This window comes from Schistocerca cancellata, chromosome 3, assembly GCF_023864275.1.
Source record: "Schistocerca cancellata isolate TAMUIC-IGC-003103 chromosome 3, iqSchCanc2.1, whole genome shotgun sequence".
NCBI lineage: Eukaryota > Metazoa > Arthropoda > Insecta > Orthoptera > Acrididae > Schistocerca > Schistocerca cancellata.
The window spans coordinates 705592782-705606077 of NC_064628.1; the positions used below are offsets into that span (position 1 = coordinate 705592782).

A 13296-nucleotide genomic window follows, 5' to 3' on the forward strand; every position below is an offset into this window, starting at 1 on the left:
GCTGCGCTCTTTCGTCGCGGGTAGTCAGTGCTCCGGCTTTCGAGACAGAAAACATTGGCAGCGGTGGGATTCGAACCCACGCCTCCGAGGAGACTGGTGCCTGAAACCAGCGCCTTAGGCCGCTCGGCCACGCTACCGACGCCTCACGGCGGTCAGAGGAGCTGCGTTCTACCCCACGAGAAAACACCGCAATGGCACAAAAAACGAGAAAAAATTGGCAGCGGTGGGATTCGAACCCACGCCTCCGAAGAGACTGGTGCCTTAAACCAGCGCCTTAGACCGCTCGGCCACGCTACCTGTGCCACTGTTCATCGCTTTTGTAGAAACAGTCCACGACACAGCTTCCTGTTCTGCTGCGACTGGCTGCTCATCCATTGCACCTCAAACAAATGCCTTCTTCGAATGGAGATTCACTACACAGGCAGCTGCCCGCGCTCTGGTGCGGCGGCATTACGTGTTGATAATGAATTGGTAGTGCCACCTGCAGCCTGCGGAACATGAGTGAAAAATCAAGAGGGCACCGTGATTTCAAACACTGAGTCACAATCGTCACTGCAGCGACAGCAAGGCAAAAGCTTAAAAATTGCCGTGACCAGGATTCGAACCTGGGTTATTGCGGCCACAACGCAATGTCCTAACCACTAGACGATCACGGCCACGGAAGCACCGGCGACAGCAGTTCTCGCGACTGCAAGTGGCGATGAACAGCAAAGCTCGGCCCACACACCACTGCGTCTCCCCACAGCTGCGTCAGACGCGATCTCCATTATATGTATACTGGCAAACGAACGTGTCTGCGCTGTTAGGACACCAAACAGTGTGGTTAGCTGCATTCAACCCCCGTGGCAATGGCTTGCAGTCCTCCAGGTCTGTTGACCACAGGTATGTGCCTCGATAAGAGGTGGACAGATGTCGCATCGCTCTCGCCGTCACTTGTCACGCCGAATCGTACTTAACGTAGTTTTCTGCAAGCGTCAGCGGAGCGTCAGTCGAGCTAAGTCGGGCCAAGTCGCATAAGAGGAGCAACAAAATGCGCATTTCCGGTACCGGGAATCGAACCCGGGCCTCCTGGGTGAGAGCCAGGTATCCTAGCCACTAGACCACACCGGACAACGGCACAAGTGCTCCTCCAGCGAACACAGCAATCTATACGCACGCTACTTAACGACAACTGTAAAAATAGACGCTCCCACTTTGTACAACGGCATGCTCGGGACACATTTCGTGGAGACGAACGCCAGCCATCATGACACCAAACTGCCCCTGTGAATCATGTCGTTGCACCGCGCACTGTGCTGCGACAATTTAAGAAAGAGACGCTCACGGCTTGCTGCGCTCTTTCGTCGCGGGTAGTCAGTGCTCCGGCTTTCGAGACAGAAAACATTGGCAGCGGTGGGATTCGAACCCACGCCTCCGAGGAGACTGGTGCCTGAAACCAGCGCCTTAGGCCAATCGGCCACGCTACCGACGCCTCACGGCGGTCAGAGGAGCTGCGTTCTACCCCACGAGAAAACACCGCAATGGCACAAAAAACGAGAAAAAATTGGCAGCGGTGGGATTCGAACCCACGCCTCCGAAGAGACTGGTGCCTTAAACCAGCGCCTTAGACCGCTCGGCCACGCTACCTGTGCCACTGTTCATCGCTTTTGTAGAAACAGTCCACGACACAGCTTCCTGTTCTGCTGCGACTGGCTGCTCATCCATTGCACCTCAAACAAATGCCTTCTTCGAATGGAGATTCACTACACAGGCAGCTGCCCGCGCTCTGGTGCGGCGGCATTACGTGTTGATAATGAATTGGTAGTGCCACCTGCAGCCTGCGGAACATGAGTGAAAAATCAAGAGGGCACCGTGATTTCAAACACTGAGTCACAATCGTCACTGCAGCGACAGCAAGGCAAAAGCTTAAAAATTGCCGTGACCAGGATTCGAACCTGGGTTATTGCGGCCACAACGCAATGTCCTAACCACTAGACGATCACGGCCACGGAAGCACCGGCGACAGCAGTTCTCGCGACTGCAAGTGGCGATGAACAGCAAAGCTCGGCCCACACACCACTGCGTCTCCCCACAGCTGCGTCAGACGCGATCTCCATTATATGTATACTGGCAAACGAACGTGTCTGCGCTGTTAGGACACCAAACAGTGTGGTTAGCTGCATTCAACCCCCGTGGCAATGGCTTGCAGTCCTCCAGGTCTGTTGACCACAGGTATGTGCCTCGATAAGAGGTGGACAGATGTCGCATCGCTCTCGCCGTCACTTGTCACGCCGAATCGTACTTAACGTAGTTTTCTGCAAGCGTCAGCGGAGCGTCAGTCGAGCTAAGTCGGGCCAAGTCGCATAAGAGGAGCAACAAAATGCGCATTTCCGGTACCGGGAATCGAACCCGGGCCTCCTGGGTGAGAGCCAGGTATCCTAGCCACTAGACCACACCGGACAACGGCACAAGGGCTCCTCCAGCGAACACAGCAATCTATACGCACGCTACTTAACGACAACTGTAAAAATAGACGCTCCCACTTTGTACAACGGCATGCTCGGGACACATTTCGTGGAGACGAACGCCAGCCATCATGACACCAAACTGCCCCTGTGAATCATGTCGTTGCACCGCGCACTGTGCTGCGACAATTTAAGAAAGAGACGCTCACGGCTTGCTGCGCTCTTTCGTCGCGGGTAGTCAGTGCTCCGGCTTTCGAGACAGAAAACATTGGCAGCGGTGGGATTCGAACCCACGCCTCCGAGGAGACTGGTGCCTGAAACCAGCGCCTTAGGCCAATCGGCCACGCTACCGACGCCTCACGGCGGTCAGAGGAGCTGCGTTCTACCCCACGAGAAAACACCGCAATGGCACAAAAAACGAGAAAAAATTGGCAGCGGTGGGATTCGAACCCACGCCTCCGAAGAGACTGGTGCCTTAAACCAGCGCCTTAGACCGCTCGGCCACGCTACCTGTGCCACTGTTCATCGCTTTTGTAGAAACAGTCCACGACACAGCTTCCTGTTCTGCTGCGACTGGCTGCTCATCCATTGCACCTCAAACAAATGCCTTCTTCGAATGGAGATTCACTACACAGGCAGCTGCCCGCGCTCTGGTGCGGCGGCATTACGTGTTGATAATGAATTGGTAGTGCCACCTGCAGCCTGCGGAACATGAGTGAAAAATCAAGAGGGCACCGTGATTTCAAACACTGAGTCACAATCGTCACTGCAGCGACAGCAAGGCAAAAGCTTAAAAATTGCCGTGACCAGGATTCGAACCTGGGTTATTGCGGCCACAACGCAATGTCCTAACCACTAGACGATCACGGCCACGGAAGCACCGGCGACAGCAGTTCTCGCGACTGCAAGTGGCGATGAACAGCAAAGCTCGGCCCACACACCACTGCGTCTCCCCACAGCTGCGTCAGACGCGATCTCCATTATATGTATACTGGCAAACGAACGTGTCTGCGCTGTTAGGACACCAAACAGTGTGGTTAGCTGCATTCAACCCCCGTGGCAATGGCTTGCAGTCCTCCAGGTCTGTTGACCACAGGTATGTGCCTCGATAAGAGGTGGACAGATGTCGCATCGCTCTCGCCGTCACTTGTCACGCCGAATCGTACTTAACGTAGTTTTCTGCAAGCGTCAGCGGAGCGTCAGTCGAGCTAAGTCGGGCCAAGTCGCATAAGAGGAGCAACAAAATGCGCATTTCCGGTACCGGGAATCGAACCCGGGCCTCCTGGGTGAGAGCCAGGTATCCTAGCCACTAGACCACACCGGACAACGGCACAAGGGCTCCTCCAGCGAACACAGCAATCTATACGCACGCTACTTAACGACAACTGTAAAAATAGACGCTCCCACTTTGTACAACGGCATGCTCGGGACACATTTCGTGGAGACGAACGCCAGCCATCATGACACCAAACTGCCCCTGTGAATCATGTCGTTGCACCGCGCACTGTGCTGCGACAATTTAAGAAAGAGACGCTCACGGCTTGCTGCGCTCTTTCGTCGCGGGTAGTCAGTGCTCCGGCTTTCGAGACAGAAAACATTGGCAGCGGTGGGATTCGAACCCACGCCTCCGAGGAGACTGGTGCCTGAAACCAGCGCCTTAGGCCGCTCGGCCACGCTACCGACGCCTCACGGCGGTCAGAGGAGCTGCGTTCTACCCCACGAGAAAACACCGCAATGGCACAAAAAACGAGAAAAAATTGGCAGCGGTGGGATTCGAACCCACGCCTCCGAAGAGACTGGTGCCTTAAACCAGCGCCTTAGACCGCTCGGCCACGCTACCTGTGCCACTGTTCATCGCTTTTGTAGAAACAGTCCACGACACAGCTTCCTGTTCTGCTGCGACTGGCTGCTCATCCATTGCACCTCAAACAAATGCCTTCTTCGAATGGAGATTCACTACACAGGCAGCTGCCCGCGCTCTGGTGCGGCGGCATTACGTGTTGATAATGAATTGGTAGTGCCACCTGCAGCCTGCGGAACATGAGTGAAAAATCAAGAGGGCACCGTGATTTCAAACACTGAGTCACAATCGTCACTGCAGCGACAGCAAGGCAAAAGCTTAAAAATTGCCGTGACCAGGATTCGAACCTGGGTTATTGCGGCCACAACGCAATGTCCTAACCACTAGACGATCACGGCCACGGAAGCACCGGCGACAGCAGTTCTCGCGACTGCAAGTGGCGATGAACAGCAAAGCTCGGCCCACACACCACTGCGTCTCCCCACAGCTGCGTCAGACGCGATCTCCATTATATGTATACTGGCAAACGAACGTGTCTGCGCTGTTAGGACACCAAACAGTGTGGTTAGCTGCATTCAACCCCCGTGGCAATGGCTTGCAGTCCTCCAGGTCTGTTGACCACAGGTATGTGCCTCGATAAGAGGTGGACAGATGTCGCATCGCTCTCGCCGTCACTTGTCGCGCCGAATCGTACTTAACGTAGTTTTCTGCAAGCGTCAGCGGAGCGTCAGTCGAGCTAAGTCGGGCCAAGTCGCATAAGAGGAGCAACAAAATGCGCATTTCCGGTACCGGGAATCGAACCCGGGCCTCCTGGGTGAGAGCCAGGTATCCTAGCCACTAGACCACACCGGACAACGGCACAAGGGCTCCTCCAGCGAACACAGCAATCTATACGCACGCTACTTAACGACAACTGTAAAAATAGACGCTCCCACTTTGTACAACGGCATGCTCGGGACACATTTCGTGGAGACGAACGCCAGCCATCATGACACCAAACTGCCCCTGTGAATCATGTCGTTGCACCGCGCACTGTGCTGCGACAATTTAAGAAAGAGACGCTCACGGCTTGCTGCGCTGTTTCGTCGCGGGTAGTCAGTGCTCCGGCTTTCGAGACAGAAAACATTGGCAGCGGTGGGATTCGAACCCACGCCTCCGAGGAGACTGGTGCCTGAAACCAGCGCCTTAGGCCAATCGGCCACGCTACCGACGCCTCACGGCGGTCAGAGGAGCTGCGTTCTACCCCACGAGAAAACACCGCAATGGCACAAAAAACGAGAAAAAATTGGCAGCGGTGGGATTCGAACCCACGCCTCCGAAGAGACTGGTGCCTTAAACCAGCGCCTTAGACCGCTCGGCCACGCTACCTGTGCCACTGTTCATCGCTTTTGTAGAAACAGTCCACGACACAGCTTCCTGTTCTGCTGCGACTGGCTGCTCATCCATTGCACCTCAAACAAATGCCTTCTTCGAATGGAGATTCACTACACAGGCAGCTGCCCGCGCTCTGGTGCGGCGGCATTACGTGTTGATAATGAATTGGTAGTGCCACCTGCAGCCTGCGGAACATGAGTGAAAAATCAAGAGGGCACCGTGATTTCAAACACTGAGTCACAATCGTCACTGCAGCGACAGCAAGGCAAAAGCTTAAAAATTGCCGTGACCAGGATTCGAACCTGGGTTATTGCGGCCACAACGCAATGTCCTAACCACTAGACGATCACGGCCACGGAAGCACCGGCGACAGCAGTTCTCGCGACTGCAAGTGGCGATGAACAGCAAAGCTCGGCCCACACACCACTGCGTCTCCCCACAGCTGCGTCAGACGCGATCTCCATTATATGTATACTGGCAAACGAACGTGTCTGCGCTGTTAGGACACCAAACAGTGTGGTTAGCTGCATTCAACCCCCGTGGCAATGGCTTGCAGTCCTCCAGGTCTGTTGACCACAGGTATGTGCCTCGATAAGAGGTGGACAGATGTCGCATCGCTCTCGCCGTCACTTGTCACGCCGAATCGTACTTAACGTAGTTTTCTGCAAGCGTCAGCGGAGCGTCAGTCGAGCTAAGTCGGGCCAAGTCGCATAAGAGGAGCAACAAAATGCGCATTTCCGGTACCGGGAATCGAACCCGGGCCTCCTGGGTGAGAGCCAGGTATCCTAGCCACTAGACCACACCGGACAACGGCACAAGGGCTCCTCCAGCGAACACAGCAATCTATACGCACGCTACTTAACGACAACTGTAAAAATAGACGCTCCCACTTTGTACAACGGCATGCTCGGGACACATTTCGTGGAGACGAACGCCAGCCATCATGACACCAAACTGCCCCTGTGAATCATGTCGTTGCACCGCGCACTGTGCTGCGACAATTTAAGAAAGAGACGCTCACGGCTTGCTGCGCTCTTTCGTCGCGGGTAGTCAGTGCTCCGGCTTTCGAGACAGAAAACATTGGCAGCGGTGGGATTCGAACCCACGCCTCCGAGGAGACTGGTGCCTGAAACCAGCGCCTTAGGCCGCTCGGCCACGCTACCGACGCCTCACGGCGGTCAGAGGAGCTGCGTTCTACCCCACGAGAAAACACCGCAATGGCACAAAAAACGAGAAAAAATTGGCAGCGGTGGGATTCGAACCCACGCCTCCGAAGAGACTGGTGCCTTAAACCAGCGCCTTAGACCGCTCGGCCACGCTACCTGTGCCACTGTTCATCGCTTTTGTAGAAACAGTCCACGACACAGCTTCCTGTTCTGCTGCGACTGGCTGCTCATCCATTGCACCTCAAACAAATGCCTTCTTCGAATGGAGATTCACTACACAGGCAGCTGCCCGCGCTCTGGTGCGGCGGCATTACGTGTTGATAATGAATTGGTAGTGCCACCTGCAGCCTGCGGAACATGAGTGAAAAATCAAGAGGGCACCGTGATTTCAAACACTGAGTCACAATCGTCACTGCAGCGACAGCAAGGCAAAAGCTTAAAAATTGCCGTGACCAGGATTCGAACCTGGGTTATTGCGGCCACAACGCAATGTCCTAACCACTAGACGATCACGGCCACGGAAGCACCGGCGACAGCAGTTCTCGCGACTGCAAGTGGCGATGAACAGCAAAGCTCGGCCCACACACCACTGCGTCTCCCCACAGCTGCGTCAGACGCGATCTCCATTATATGTATACTGGCAAACGAACGTGTCTGCGCTGTTAGGACACCAAACAGTGTGGTTAGCTGCATTCAACCCCCGTGGCAATGGCTTGCAGTCCTCCAGGTCTGTTGACCACAGGTATGTGCCTCGATAAGAGGTGGACAGATGTCGCATCGCTCTCGCCGTCACTTGTCACGCCGAATCGTACTTAACGTAGTTTTCTGCAAGCGTCAGCGGAGCGTCAGTCGAGCTAAGTCGGGCCAAGTCGCATAAGAGGAGCAACAAAATGCGCATTTCCGGTACCGGGAATCGAACCCGGGCCTCCTGGGTGAGAGCCAGGTATCCTAGCCACTAGACCACACCGGACAACGGCACAAGGGCTCCTCCAGCGAACACAGCAATCTATACGCACGCTACTTAACGACAACTGTAAAAATAGACGCTCCCACTTTGTACAACGGCATGCTCGGGACACATTTCGTGGAGACGAACGCCAGCCATCATGACACCAAACTGCCCCTGTGAATCATGTCGTTGCACCGCGCACTGTGCTGCGACAATTTAAGAAAGAGACGCTCACGGCTTGCTGCGCTCTTTCGTCGCGGGTAGTCAGTGCTCCGGCTTTCGAGACAGAAAACATTGGCAGCGGTGGGATTCGAACCCACGCCTCCGAGGAGACTGGTGCCTGAAACCAGCGCCTTAGGCCGCTCGGCCACGCTACCGACGCCTCACGGCGGTCAGAGGAGCTGCGTTCTACCCCACGAGAAAACACCGCAATGGCACAAAAAACGAGAAAAAATTGGCAGCGGTGGGATTCGAACCCACGCCTCCGAAGAGACTGGTGCCTTAAACCAGCGCCTTAGACCGCTCGGCCACGCTACCTGTGCCACTGTTCATCGCTTTTGTAGAAACAGTCCACGACACAGCTTCCTGTTCTGCTGCGACTGGCTGCTCATCCATTGCACCTCAAACAAATGCCTTCTTCGAATGGAGATTCACTACACAGGCAGCTGCCCGCGCTCTGGTGCGGCGGCATTACGTGTTGATAATGAATTGGTAGTGCCACCTGCAGCCTGCGGAACATGAGTGAAAAATCAAGAGGGCACCGTGATTTCAAACACTGAGTCACAATCGTCACTGCAGCGACAGCAAGGCAAAAGCTTAAAAATTGCCGTGACCAGGATTCGAACCTGGGTTATTGCGGCCACAACGCAATGTCCTAACCACTAGACGATCACGGCCACGGAAGCACCGGCGACAGCAGTTCTCGCGACTGCAAGTGGCGATGAACAGCAAAGCTCGGCCCACACACCACTGCGTCTCCCCACAGCTGCGTCAGACGCGATCTCCATTATATGTATACTGGCAAACGAACGTGTCTGCGCTGTTAGGACACCAAACAGTGTGGTTAGCTGCATTCAACCCCCGTGGCAATGGCTTGCAGTCCTCCAGGTCTGTTGACCACAGGTATGTGCCTCGATAAGAGGTGGACAGATGTCGCATCGCTCTCGCCGTCACTTGTCACGCCGAATCGTACTTAACGTAGATTTCTGCAAGCGTCAGCGGAGCGTCAGTCGAGCTAAGTCGGGCCAAGTCGCATAAGAGGAGCAACAAAATGCGCATTTCCGGTACCGGGAATCGAACCCGGGCCTCCTGGGTGAGAGCCAGGTATCCTAGCCACTAGACCACACCGGACAACGGCACAAGGGCTCCTCCAGCGAACACAGCAATCTATACGCACGCTACTTAACGACAACTGTAAAAATAGACGCTCCCACTTTGTACAACGGCATGCTCGGGACACATTTCGTGGAGACGAACGCCAGCCATCATGACACCAAACTGCCCCTGTGAATCATGTCGTTGCACCGCGCACTGTGCTGCGACAATTTAAGAAAGAGACGCTCACGGCTTGCTGCGCTCTTTCGTCGCGGGTAGTCAGTGCTCCGGCTTTCGAGACAGAAAACATTGGCAGCGGTGGGATTCGAACCCATGCCTCCGAGGAGACTGGTGCCTGAAACCAGCGCCTTAGGCCGCTCGGCCACGCTACCGACGCCTCACGGCGGTCAGAGGAGCTGCGTTCTACCCCACGAGAAAACACCGCAATGGCACAAAAAACGAGAAAAAATTGGCAGCGGTGGGATTCGAACCCACGCCTCCGAAGAGACTGGTGCCTTAAACCAGCGCCTTAGACCGCTCGGCCACGCTACCTGTGCCACTGTTCATCGCTTTTGTAGAAACAGTCCACGACACAGCTTCCTGTTCTGCTGCGACTGGCTGCTCATCCATTGCACCTCAAACAAATGCCTTCTTCGAATGGAGATTCACTACACAGGCAGCTGCCCGCGCTCTGGTGCGGCGGCATTACGTGTTGATAATGAATTGGTAGTGCCACCTGCAGCCTGCGGAACATGAGTGAAAAATCAAGAGGGCACCGTGATTTCAAACACTGAGTCACAATCGTCACTGCAGCGACAGCAAGGCAAAAGCTTAAAAATTGCCGTGACCAGGATTCGAACCTGGGTTATTGCGGCCACAACGCAATGTCCTAACCACTAGACGATCACGGCCACGGAAGCACCGGCGACAGCAGTTCTCGCGACTGCAAGTGGCGATGAACAGCAAAGCTCGGCCCACACACCACTGCGTCTCCCCACAGCTGCGTCAGACGCGATCTCCATTATATGTATACTGGCAAACGAACGTGTCTGCGCTGTTAGGACTCCAAACAGTGTGGTTAGCTGCATTCAACCCCCGTGGCAATGGCTTGCAGTCCTCCAGGTCTGTTGACCACAGGTATGTGCCTCGATAAGAGGTGGACAGATGTCGCATCGCTCTCGCCGTCACTTGTCACGCCGAATCGTACTTAACGTAGTTTTCTGCAAGCGTCAGCGGAGCGTCAGTCGAGCTAAGTCGTATCCTAGCCACTAGACCACACCGGACAACGGCACAAGGGCTCCTCCAGCGAACACAGCAATCTATACGCACGCTACTTAACGACAACTGTAAAAATAGACGCTCCCACTTTGTACAACGGCATGCTCGGGACACATTTCGTGGAGACGAACGCCAGCCATCATGACACCAAACTGCCCCTGTGAATCATGTCGTTGCACCGCGCACTGTGCTGCGACAATTTAAGAAAGAGACGCTCACGGCTTGCTGCGCTGTTTCGTCGCGGGTAGTCAGTGCTCCGGCTTTCGAGACAGAAAACATTGGCAGCGGTGGGATTCGAACCCACGCCTCCGAGGAGACTGGTGCCTGAAACCAGCGCCTTAGGCCAATCGGCCACGCTACCGACGCCTCACGGCGGTCAGAGGAGCTGCGTTCTACCCCACGAGAAAACACCGCAATGGCACAAAAAACGAGAAAAAATTGGCAGCGGTGGGATTCGAACCCACGCCTCCGAAGAGACTGGTGCCTTAAACCAGCGCCTTAGACCGCTCGGCCACGCTACCTGTGCCACTGTTCATCGCTTTTGTAGAAACAGTCCACGACACAGCTTCCTGTTCTGCTGCGACTGGCTGCTCATCCATTGCACCTCAAACAAATGCCTTCTTCGAATGGAGATTCACTACACAGGCAGCTGCCCGCGCTCTGGTGCGGCGGCATTACGTGTTGATAATGAATTGGTAGTGCCACCTGCAGCCTGCGGAACATGAGTGAAAAATCAAGAGGGCACCGTGATTTCAAACACTGAGTCACAATCGTCACTGCAGCGACAGCAAGGCAAAAGCTTAAAAATTGCCGTGACCAGGATTCGAACCTGGGTTATTGCGGCCACAACGCAATGTCCTAACCACTAGACGATCACGGCCACGGAAGCACCGGCGACAGCAGTTCTCGCGACTGCAAGTGGCGATGAACAGCAAAGCTCGGCCCACACACCACTGCGTCTCCCCACAGCTGCGTCAGACGCGATCTCCATTATATGTATACTGGCAAACGAACGTGTCTGCGCTGTTAGGACACCAAACAGTGTGGTTAGCTGCATTCAACCCCCGTGGCAATGGCTTGCAGTCCTCCAGGTCTGTTGACCACAGGTATGTGCCTCGATAAGAGGTGGACAGATGTCGCATCGCTCTCGCCGTCACTTGTCACGCCGAATCGTACTTAACGTAGTTTTCTGCAAGCGTCAGCGGAGCGTCAGTCGAGCTAAGTCGGGCCAAGTCGCATAAGAGGAGCAACAAAATGCGCATTTCCGGTACCGGGAATCGAACCCGGGCCTCCTGGGTGAGAGCCAGGTATCCTAGCCACTAGACCACACCGGACAACGGCACAAGGGCTCCTCCAGCGAACACAGCAATCTATACGCACGCTACTTAACGACAACTGTAAAAATAGACGCTCCCACTTTGTACAACGGCATGCTCGGGACACATTTCGTGGAGACGAACGCCAGCCATCATGACACCAAACTGCCCCTGTGAATCATGTCGTTGCACCGCGCACTGTGCTGCGACAATTTAAGAAAGAGACGCTCACGGCTTGCTGCGCTCTTTCGTCGCGGGTAGTCAGTGCTCCGGCTTTCGAGACAGAAAACATTGGCAGCGGTGGGATTCGAACCCATGCCTCCGAGGAGACTGGTGCCTGAAACCAGCGCCTTAGGCCGCTCGGCCACGCTACCGACGCCTCACGGCGGTCAGAGGAGCTGCGTTCTACCCCACGAGAAAACACCGCAATGGCACAAAAAACGAGAAAAAATTGGCAGCGGTGGGATTCGAACCCACGCCTCCGAAGAGACTGGTGCCTTAAACCAGCGCCTTAGACCGCTCGGCCACGCTACCTGTGCCACTGTTCATCGCTTTTGTAGAAACAGTCCACGACACAGCTTCCTGTTCTGCTGCGACTGGCTGCTCATCCATTGCACCTCAAACAAATGCCTTCTTCGAATGGAGATTCACTACACAGGCAGCTGCCCGCGCTCTGGTGCGGCGGCATTACGTGTTGATAATGAATTGGTAGTGCCACCTGCAGCCTGCGGAACATGAGTGAAAAATCAAGAGGGCACCGTGATTTCAAACACTGAGTCACAATCGTCACTGCAGCGACAGCAAGGCAAAAGCTTAAAAATTGCCGTGACCAGGATTCGAACCTGGGTTATTGCGGCCACAACGCAATGTCCTAACCACTAGACGATCACGGCCACGGAAGCACCGGCGACAGCAGTTCTCGCGACTGCAAGTGGCGATGAACAGCAAAGCTCGGCCCACACACCACTGCGTCTCCCCACAGCTGCGTCAGACGCGATCTCCATTATATGTATACTGGCAAACGAACGTGTCTGCGCTGTTAGGACTCCAAACAGTGTGGTTAGCTGCATTCAACCCCCGTGGCAATGGCTTGCAGTCCTCCAGGTCTGTTGACCACAGGTATGTGCCTCGATAAGAGGTGGACAGATGTCGCATCGCTCTCGCCGTCACTTGTCACGCCGAATCGTACTTAACGTAGTTTTCTGCAAGCGTCAGCGGAGCGTCAGTCGAGCTAAGTCGTATCCTAGCCACTAGACCACACCGGACAACGGCACAAGGGCTCCTCCAGCGAACACAGCAATCTATACGCACGCTACTTAACGACAACTGTAAAAATAGACGCTCCCACTTTGTACAACGGCATGCTCGGGACACATTTCGTGGAGACGAACGCCAGCCATCATGACACCAAACTGCCCCTGTGAATCATGTCGTTGCACCGCGCACTGTGCTGCGACAATTTAAGAAAGAGACGCTCACGGCTTGCTGCGCTGTTTCGTCGCGGGTAGTCAGTGCTCCGGCTTTCGAGACAGAAAACATTGGCAGCGGTGGGATTCGAACCCACGCCTCCGAGGAGACTGGTGCCTGAAACCAGCGCCTTAGGCCAATCGGCCACGCTACCGACGCCTCACGGCGGTCAGAGGAGCTGCGTTCT

The 13296-nt window shown here is 55.0% G+C and overlaps 39 non-coding genes across 39 annotated transcripts; all 39 read right to left on the minus strand.

Annotated features, from left to right (window-relative positions):
- Positions 1–55: 55 nt before the first annotated feature.
- On the minus strand, positions 56–137 carry Trnal-cag (transfer RNA leucine (anticodon CAG)). The gene has a single exon. It is a non-coding gene; the product is annotated as a tRNA-Leu (tRNA).
- A 78-nt stretch (positions 138–215) lies between these two features.
- Trnal-aag (transfer RNA leucine (anticodon AAG)) lies at positions 216–297 on the minus strand. The gene has a single exon. It is a non-coding gene; the product is annotated as a tRNA-Leu (tRNA).
- A 287-nt stretch (positions 298–584) lies between these two features.
- On the minus strand, positions 585–656 carry Trnah-gug (transfer RNA histidin (anticodon GUG)). The gene has a single exon. It is a non-coding gene; the product is annotated as a tRNA-His (tRNA).
- A 382-nt stretch (positions 657–1038) lies between these two features.
- Trnae-cuc (transfer RNA glutamic acid (anticodon CUC)) lies at positions 1039–1110 on the minus strand. The gene has a single exon. It is a non-coding gene; the product is annotated as a tRNA-Glu (tRNA).
- Positions 1111–1384: 274 nt separating this feature from the next.
- On the minus strand, positions 1385–1466 carry Trnal-cag (transfer RNA leucine (anticodon CAG)). Its single transcript has one exon. It is a non-coding gene; the product is annotated as a tRNA-Leu (tRNA).
- A 78-nt stretch (positions 1467–1544) lies between these two features.
- Trnal-aag (transfer RNA leucine (anticodon AAG)) lies at positions 1545–1626 on the minus strand. Its single transcript has one exon. It is a non-coding gene; the product is annotated as a tRNA-Leu (tRNA).
- A 287-nt stretch (positions 1627–1913) lies between these two features.
- Trnah-gug (transfer RNA histidin (anticodon GUG)) lies at positions 1914–1985 on the minus strand. Its single transcript has one exon. It is a non-coding gene; the product is annotated as a tRNA-His (tRNA).
- A 382-nt stretch (positions 1986–2367) lies between these two features.
- On the minus strand, positions 2368–2439 carry Trnae-cuc (transfer RNA glutamic acid (anticodon CUC)). The gene has a single exon. It is a non-coding gene; the product is annotated as a tRNA-Glu (tRNA).
- A 274-nt stretch (positions 2440–2713) lies between these two features.
- On the minus strand, positions 2714–2795 carry Trnal-cag (transfer RNA leucine (anticodon CAG)). The gene has a single exon. It is a non-coding gene; the product is annotated as a tRNA-Leu (tRNA).
- A 78-nt stretch (positions 2796–2873) lies between these two features.
- Positions 2874–2955, minus strand: Trnal-aag (transfer RNA leucine (anticodon AAG)). Its single transcript has one exon. It is a non-coding gene; the product is annotated as a tRNA-Leu (tRNA).
- Positions 2956–3242: 287 nt separating this feature from the next.
- Positions 3243–3314, minus strand: Trnah-gug (transfer RNA histidin (anticodon GUG)). The gene has a single exon. It is a non-coding gene; the product is annotated as a tRNA-His (tRNA).
- A 382-nt stretch (positions 3315–3696) lies between these two features.
- Trnae-cuc (transfer RNA glutamic acid (anticodon CUC)) lies at positions 3697–3768 on the minus strand. The gene has a single exon. It is a non-coding gene; the product is annotated as a tRNA-Glu (tRNA).
- A 274-nt stretch (positions 3769–4042) lies between these two features.
- Trnal-cag (transfer RNA leucine (anticodon CAG)) lies at positions 4043–4124 on the minus strand. The gene has a single exon. It is a non-coding gene; the product is annotated as a tRNA-Leu (tRNA).
- Positions 4125–4202: 78 nt separating this feature from the next.
- On the minus strand, positions 4203–4284 carry Trnal-aag (transfer RNA leucine (anticodon AAG)). The gene has a single exon. It is a non-coding gene; the product is annotated as a tRNA-Leu (tRNA).
- A 287-nt stretch (positions 4285–4571) lies between these two features.
- Positions 4572–4643, minus strand: Trnah-gug (transfer RNA histidin (anticodon GUG)). The gene has a single exon. It is a non-coding gene; the product is annotated as a tRNA-His (tRNA).
- A 382-nt stretch (positions 4644–5025) lies between these two features.
- Trnae-cuc (transfer RNA glutamic acid (anticodon CUC)) lies at positions 5026–5097 on the minus strand. Its single transcript has one exon. It is a non-coding gene; the product is annotated as a tRNA-Glu (tRNA).
- A 274-nt stretch (positions 5098–5371) lies between these two features.
- Positions 5372–5453, minus strand: Trnal-cag (transfer RNA leucine (anticodon CAG)). Its single transcript has one exon. It is a non-coding gene; the product is annotated as a tRNA-Leu (tRNA).
- A 78-nt stretch (positions 5454–5531) lies between these two features.
- On the minus strand, positions 5532–5613 carry Trnal-aag (transfer RNA leucine (anticodon AAG)). Its single transcript has one exon. It is a non-coding gene; the product is annotated as a tRNA-Leu (tRNA).
- A 287-nt stretch (positions 5614–5900) lies between these two features.
- Trnah-gug (transfer RNA histidin (anticodon GUG)) lies at positions 5901–5972 on the minus strand. The gene has a single exon. It is a non-coding gene; the product is annotated as a tRNA-His (tRNA).
- A 382-nt stretch (positions 5973–6354) lies between these two features.
- Trnae-cuc (transfer RNA glutamic acid (anticodon CUC)) lies at positions 6355–6426 on the minus strand. Its single transcript has one exon. It is a non-coding gene; the product is annotated as a tRNA-Glu (tRNA).
- Positions 6427–6700: 274 nt separating this feature from the next.
- Trnal-cag (transfer RNA leucine (anticodon CAG)) lies at positions 6701–6782 on the minus strand. Its single transcript has one exon. It is a non-coding gene; the product is annotated as a tRNA-Leu (tRNA).
- Positions 6783–6860: 78 nt separating this feature from the next.
- Trnal-aag (transfer RNA leucine (anticodon AAG)) lies at positions 6861–6942 on the minus strand. The gene has a single exon. It is a non-coding gene; the product is annotated as a tRNA-Leu (tRNA).
- A 287-nt stretch (positions 6943–7229) lies between these two features.
- Positions 7230–7301, minus strand: Trnah-gug (transfer RNA histidin (anticodon GUG)). Its single transcript has one exon. It is a non-coding gene; the product is annotated as a tRNA-His (tRNA).
- A 382-nt stretch (positions 7302–7683) lies between these two features.
- Positions 7684–7755, minus strand: Trnae-cuc (transfer RNA glutamic acid (anticodon CUC)). The gene has a single exon. It is a non-coding gene; the product is annotated as a tRNA-Glu (tRNA).
- Positions 7756–8029: 274 nt separating this feature from the next.
- On the minus strand, positions 8030–8111 carry Trnal-cag (transfer RNA leucine (anticodon CAG)). The gene has a single exon. It is a non-coding gene; the product is annotated as a tRNA-Leu (tRNA).
- Positions 8112–8189: 78 nt separating this feature from the next.
- Positions 8190–8271, minus strand: Trnal-aag (transfer RNA leucine (anticodon AAG)). The gene has a single exon. It is a non-coding gene; the product is annotated as a tRNA-Leu (tRNA).
- Positions 8272–8558: 287 nt separating this feature from the next.
- Positions 8559–8630, minus strand: Trnah-gug (transfer RNA histidin (anticodon GUG)). The gene has a single exon. It is a non-coding gene; the product is annotated as a tRNA-His (tRNA).
- Positions 8631–9012: 382 nt separating this feature from the next.
- Positions 9013–9084, minus strand: Trnae-cuc (transfer RNA glutamic acid (anticodon CUC)). The gene has a single exon. It is a non-coding gene; the product is annotated as a tRNA-Glu (tRNA).
- A 274-nt stretch (positions 9085–9358) lies between these two features.
- Trnal-cag (transfer RNA leucine (anticodon CAG)) lies at positions 9359–9440 on the minus strand. The gene has a single exon. It is a non-coding gene; the product is annotated as a tRNA-Leu (tRNA).
- A 78-nt stretch (positions 9441–9518) lies between these two features.
- Positions 9519–9600, minus strand: Trnal-aag (transfer RNA leucine (anticodon AAG)). Its single transcript has one exon. It is a non-coding gene; the product is annotated as a tRNA-Leu (tRNA).
- Positions 9601–9887: 287 nt separating this feature from the next.
- Positions 9888–9959, minus strand: Trnah-gug (transfer RNA histidin (anticodon GUG)). Its single transcript has one exon. It is a non-coding gene; the product is annotated as a tRNA-His (tRNA).
- A 646-nt stretch (positions 9960–10605) lies between these two features.
- On the minus strand, positions 10606–10687 carry Trnal-cag (transfer RNA leucine (anticodon CAG)). The gene has a single exon. It is a non-coding gene; the product is annotated as a tRNA-Leu (tRNA).
- Positions 10688–10765: 78 nt separating this feature from the next.
- Trnal-aag (transfer RNA leucine (anticodon AAG)) lies at positions 10766–10847 on the minus strand. The gene has a single exon. It is a non-coding gene; the product is annotated as a tRNA-Leu (tRNA).
- Positions 10848–11134: 287 nt separating this feature from the next.
- Positions 11135–11206, minus strand: Trnah-gug (transfer RNA histidin (anticodon GUG)). The gene has a single exon. It is a non-coding gene; the product is annotated as a tRNA-His (tRNA).
- A 382-nt stretch (positions 11207–11588) lies between these two features.
- On the minus strand, positions 11589–11660 carry Trnae-cuc (transfer RNA glutamic acid (anticodon CUC)). Its single transcript has one exon. It is a non-coding gene; the product is annotated as a tRNA-Glu (tRNA).
- Positions 11661–11934: 274 nt separating this feature from the next.
- Trnal-cag (transfer RNA leucine (anticodon CAG)) lies at positions 11935–12016 on the minus strand. Its single transcript has one exon. It is a non-coding gene; the product is annotated as a tRNA-Leu (tRNA).
- Positions 12017–12094: 78 nt separating this feature from the next.
- On the minus strand, positions 12095–12176 carry Trnal-aag (transfer RNA leucine (anticodon AAG)). Its single transcript has one exon. It is a non-coding gene; the product is annotated as a tRNA-Leu (tRNA).
- A 287-nt stretch (positions 12177–12463) lies between these two features.
- Positions 12464–12535, minus strand: Trnah-gug (transfer RNA histidin (anticodon GUG)). Its single transcript has one exon. It is a non-coding gene; the product is annotated as a tRNA-His (tRNA).
- Positions 12536–13181: 646 nt separating this feature from the next.
- Positions 13182–13263, minus strand: Trnal-cag (transfer RNA leucine (anticodon CAG)). Its single transcript has one exon. It is a non-coding gene; the product is annotated as a tRNA-Leu (tRNA).
- Between the last annotated feature and the right edge of the window lie 33 nt (positions 13264–13296).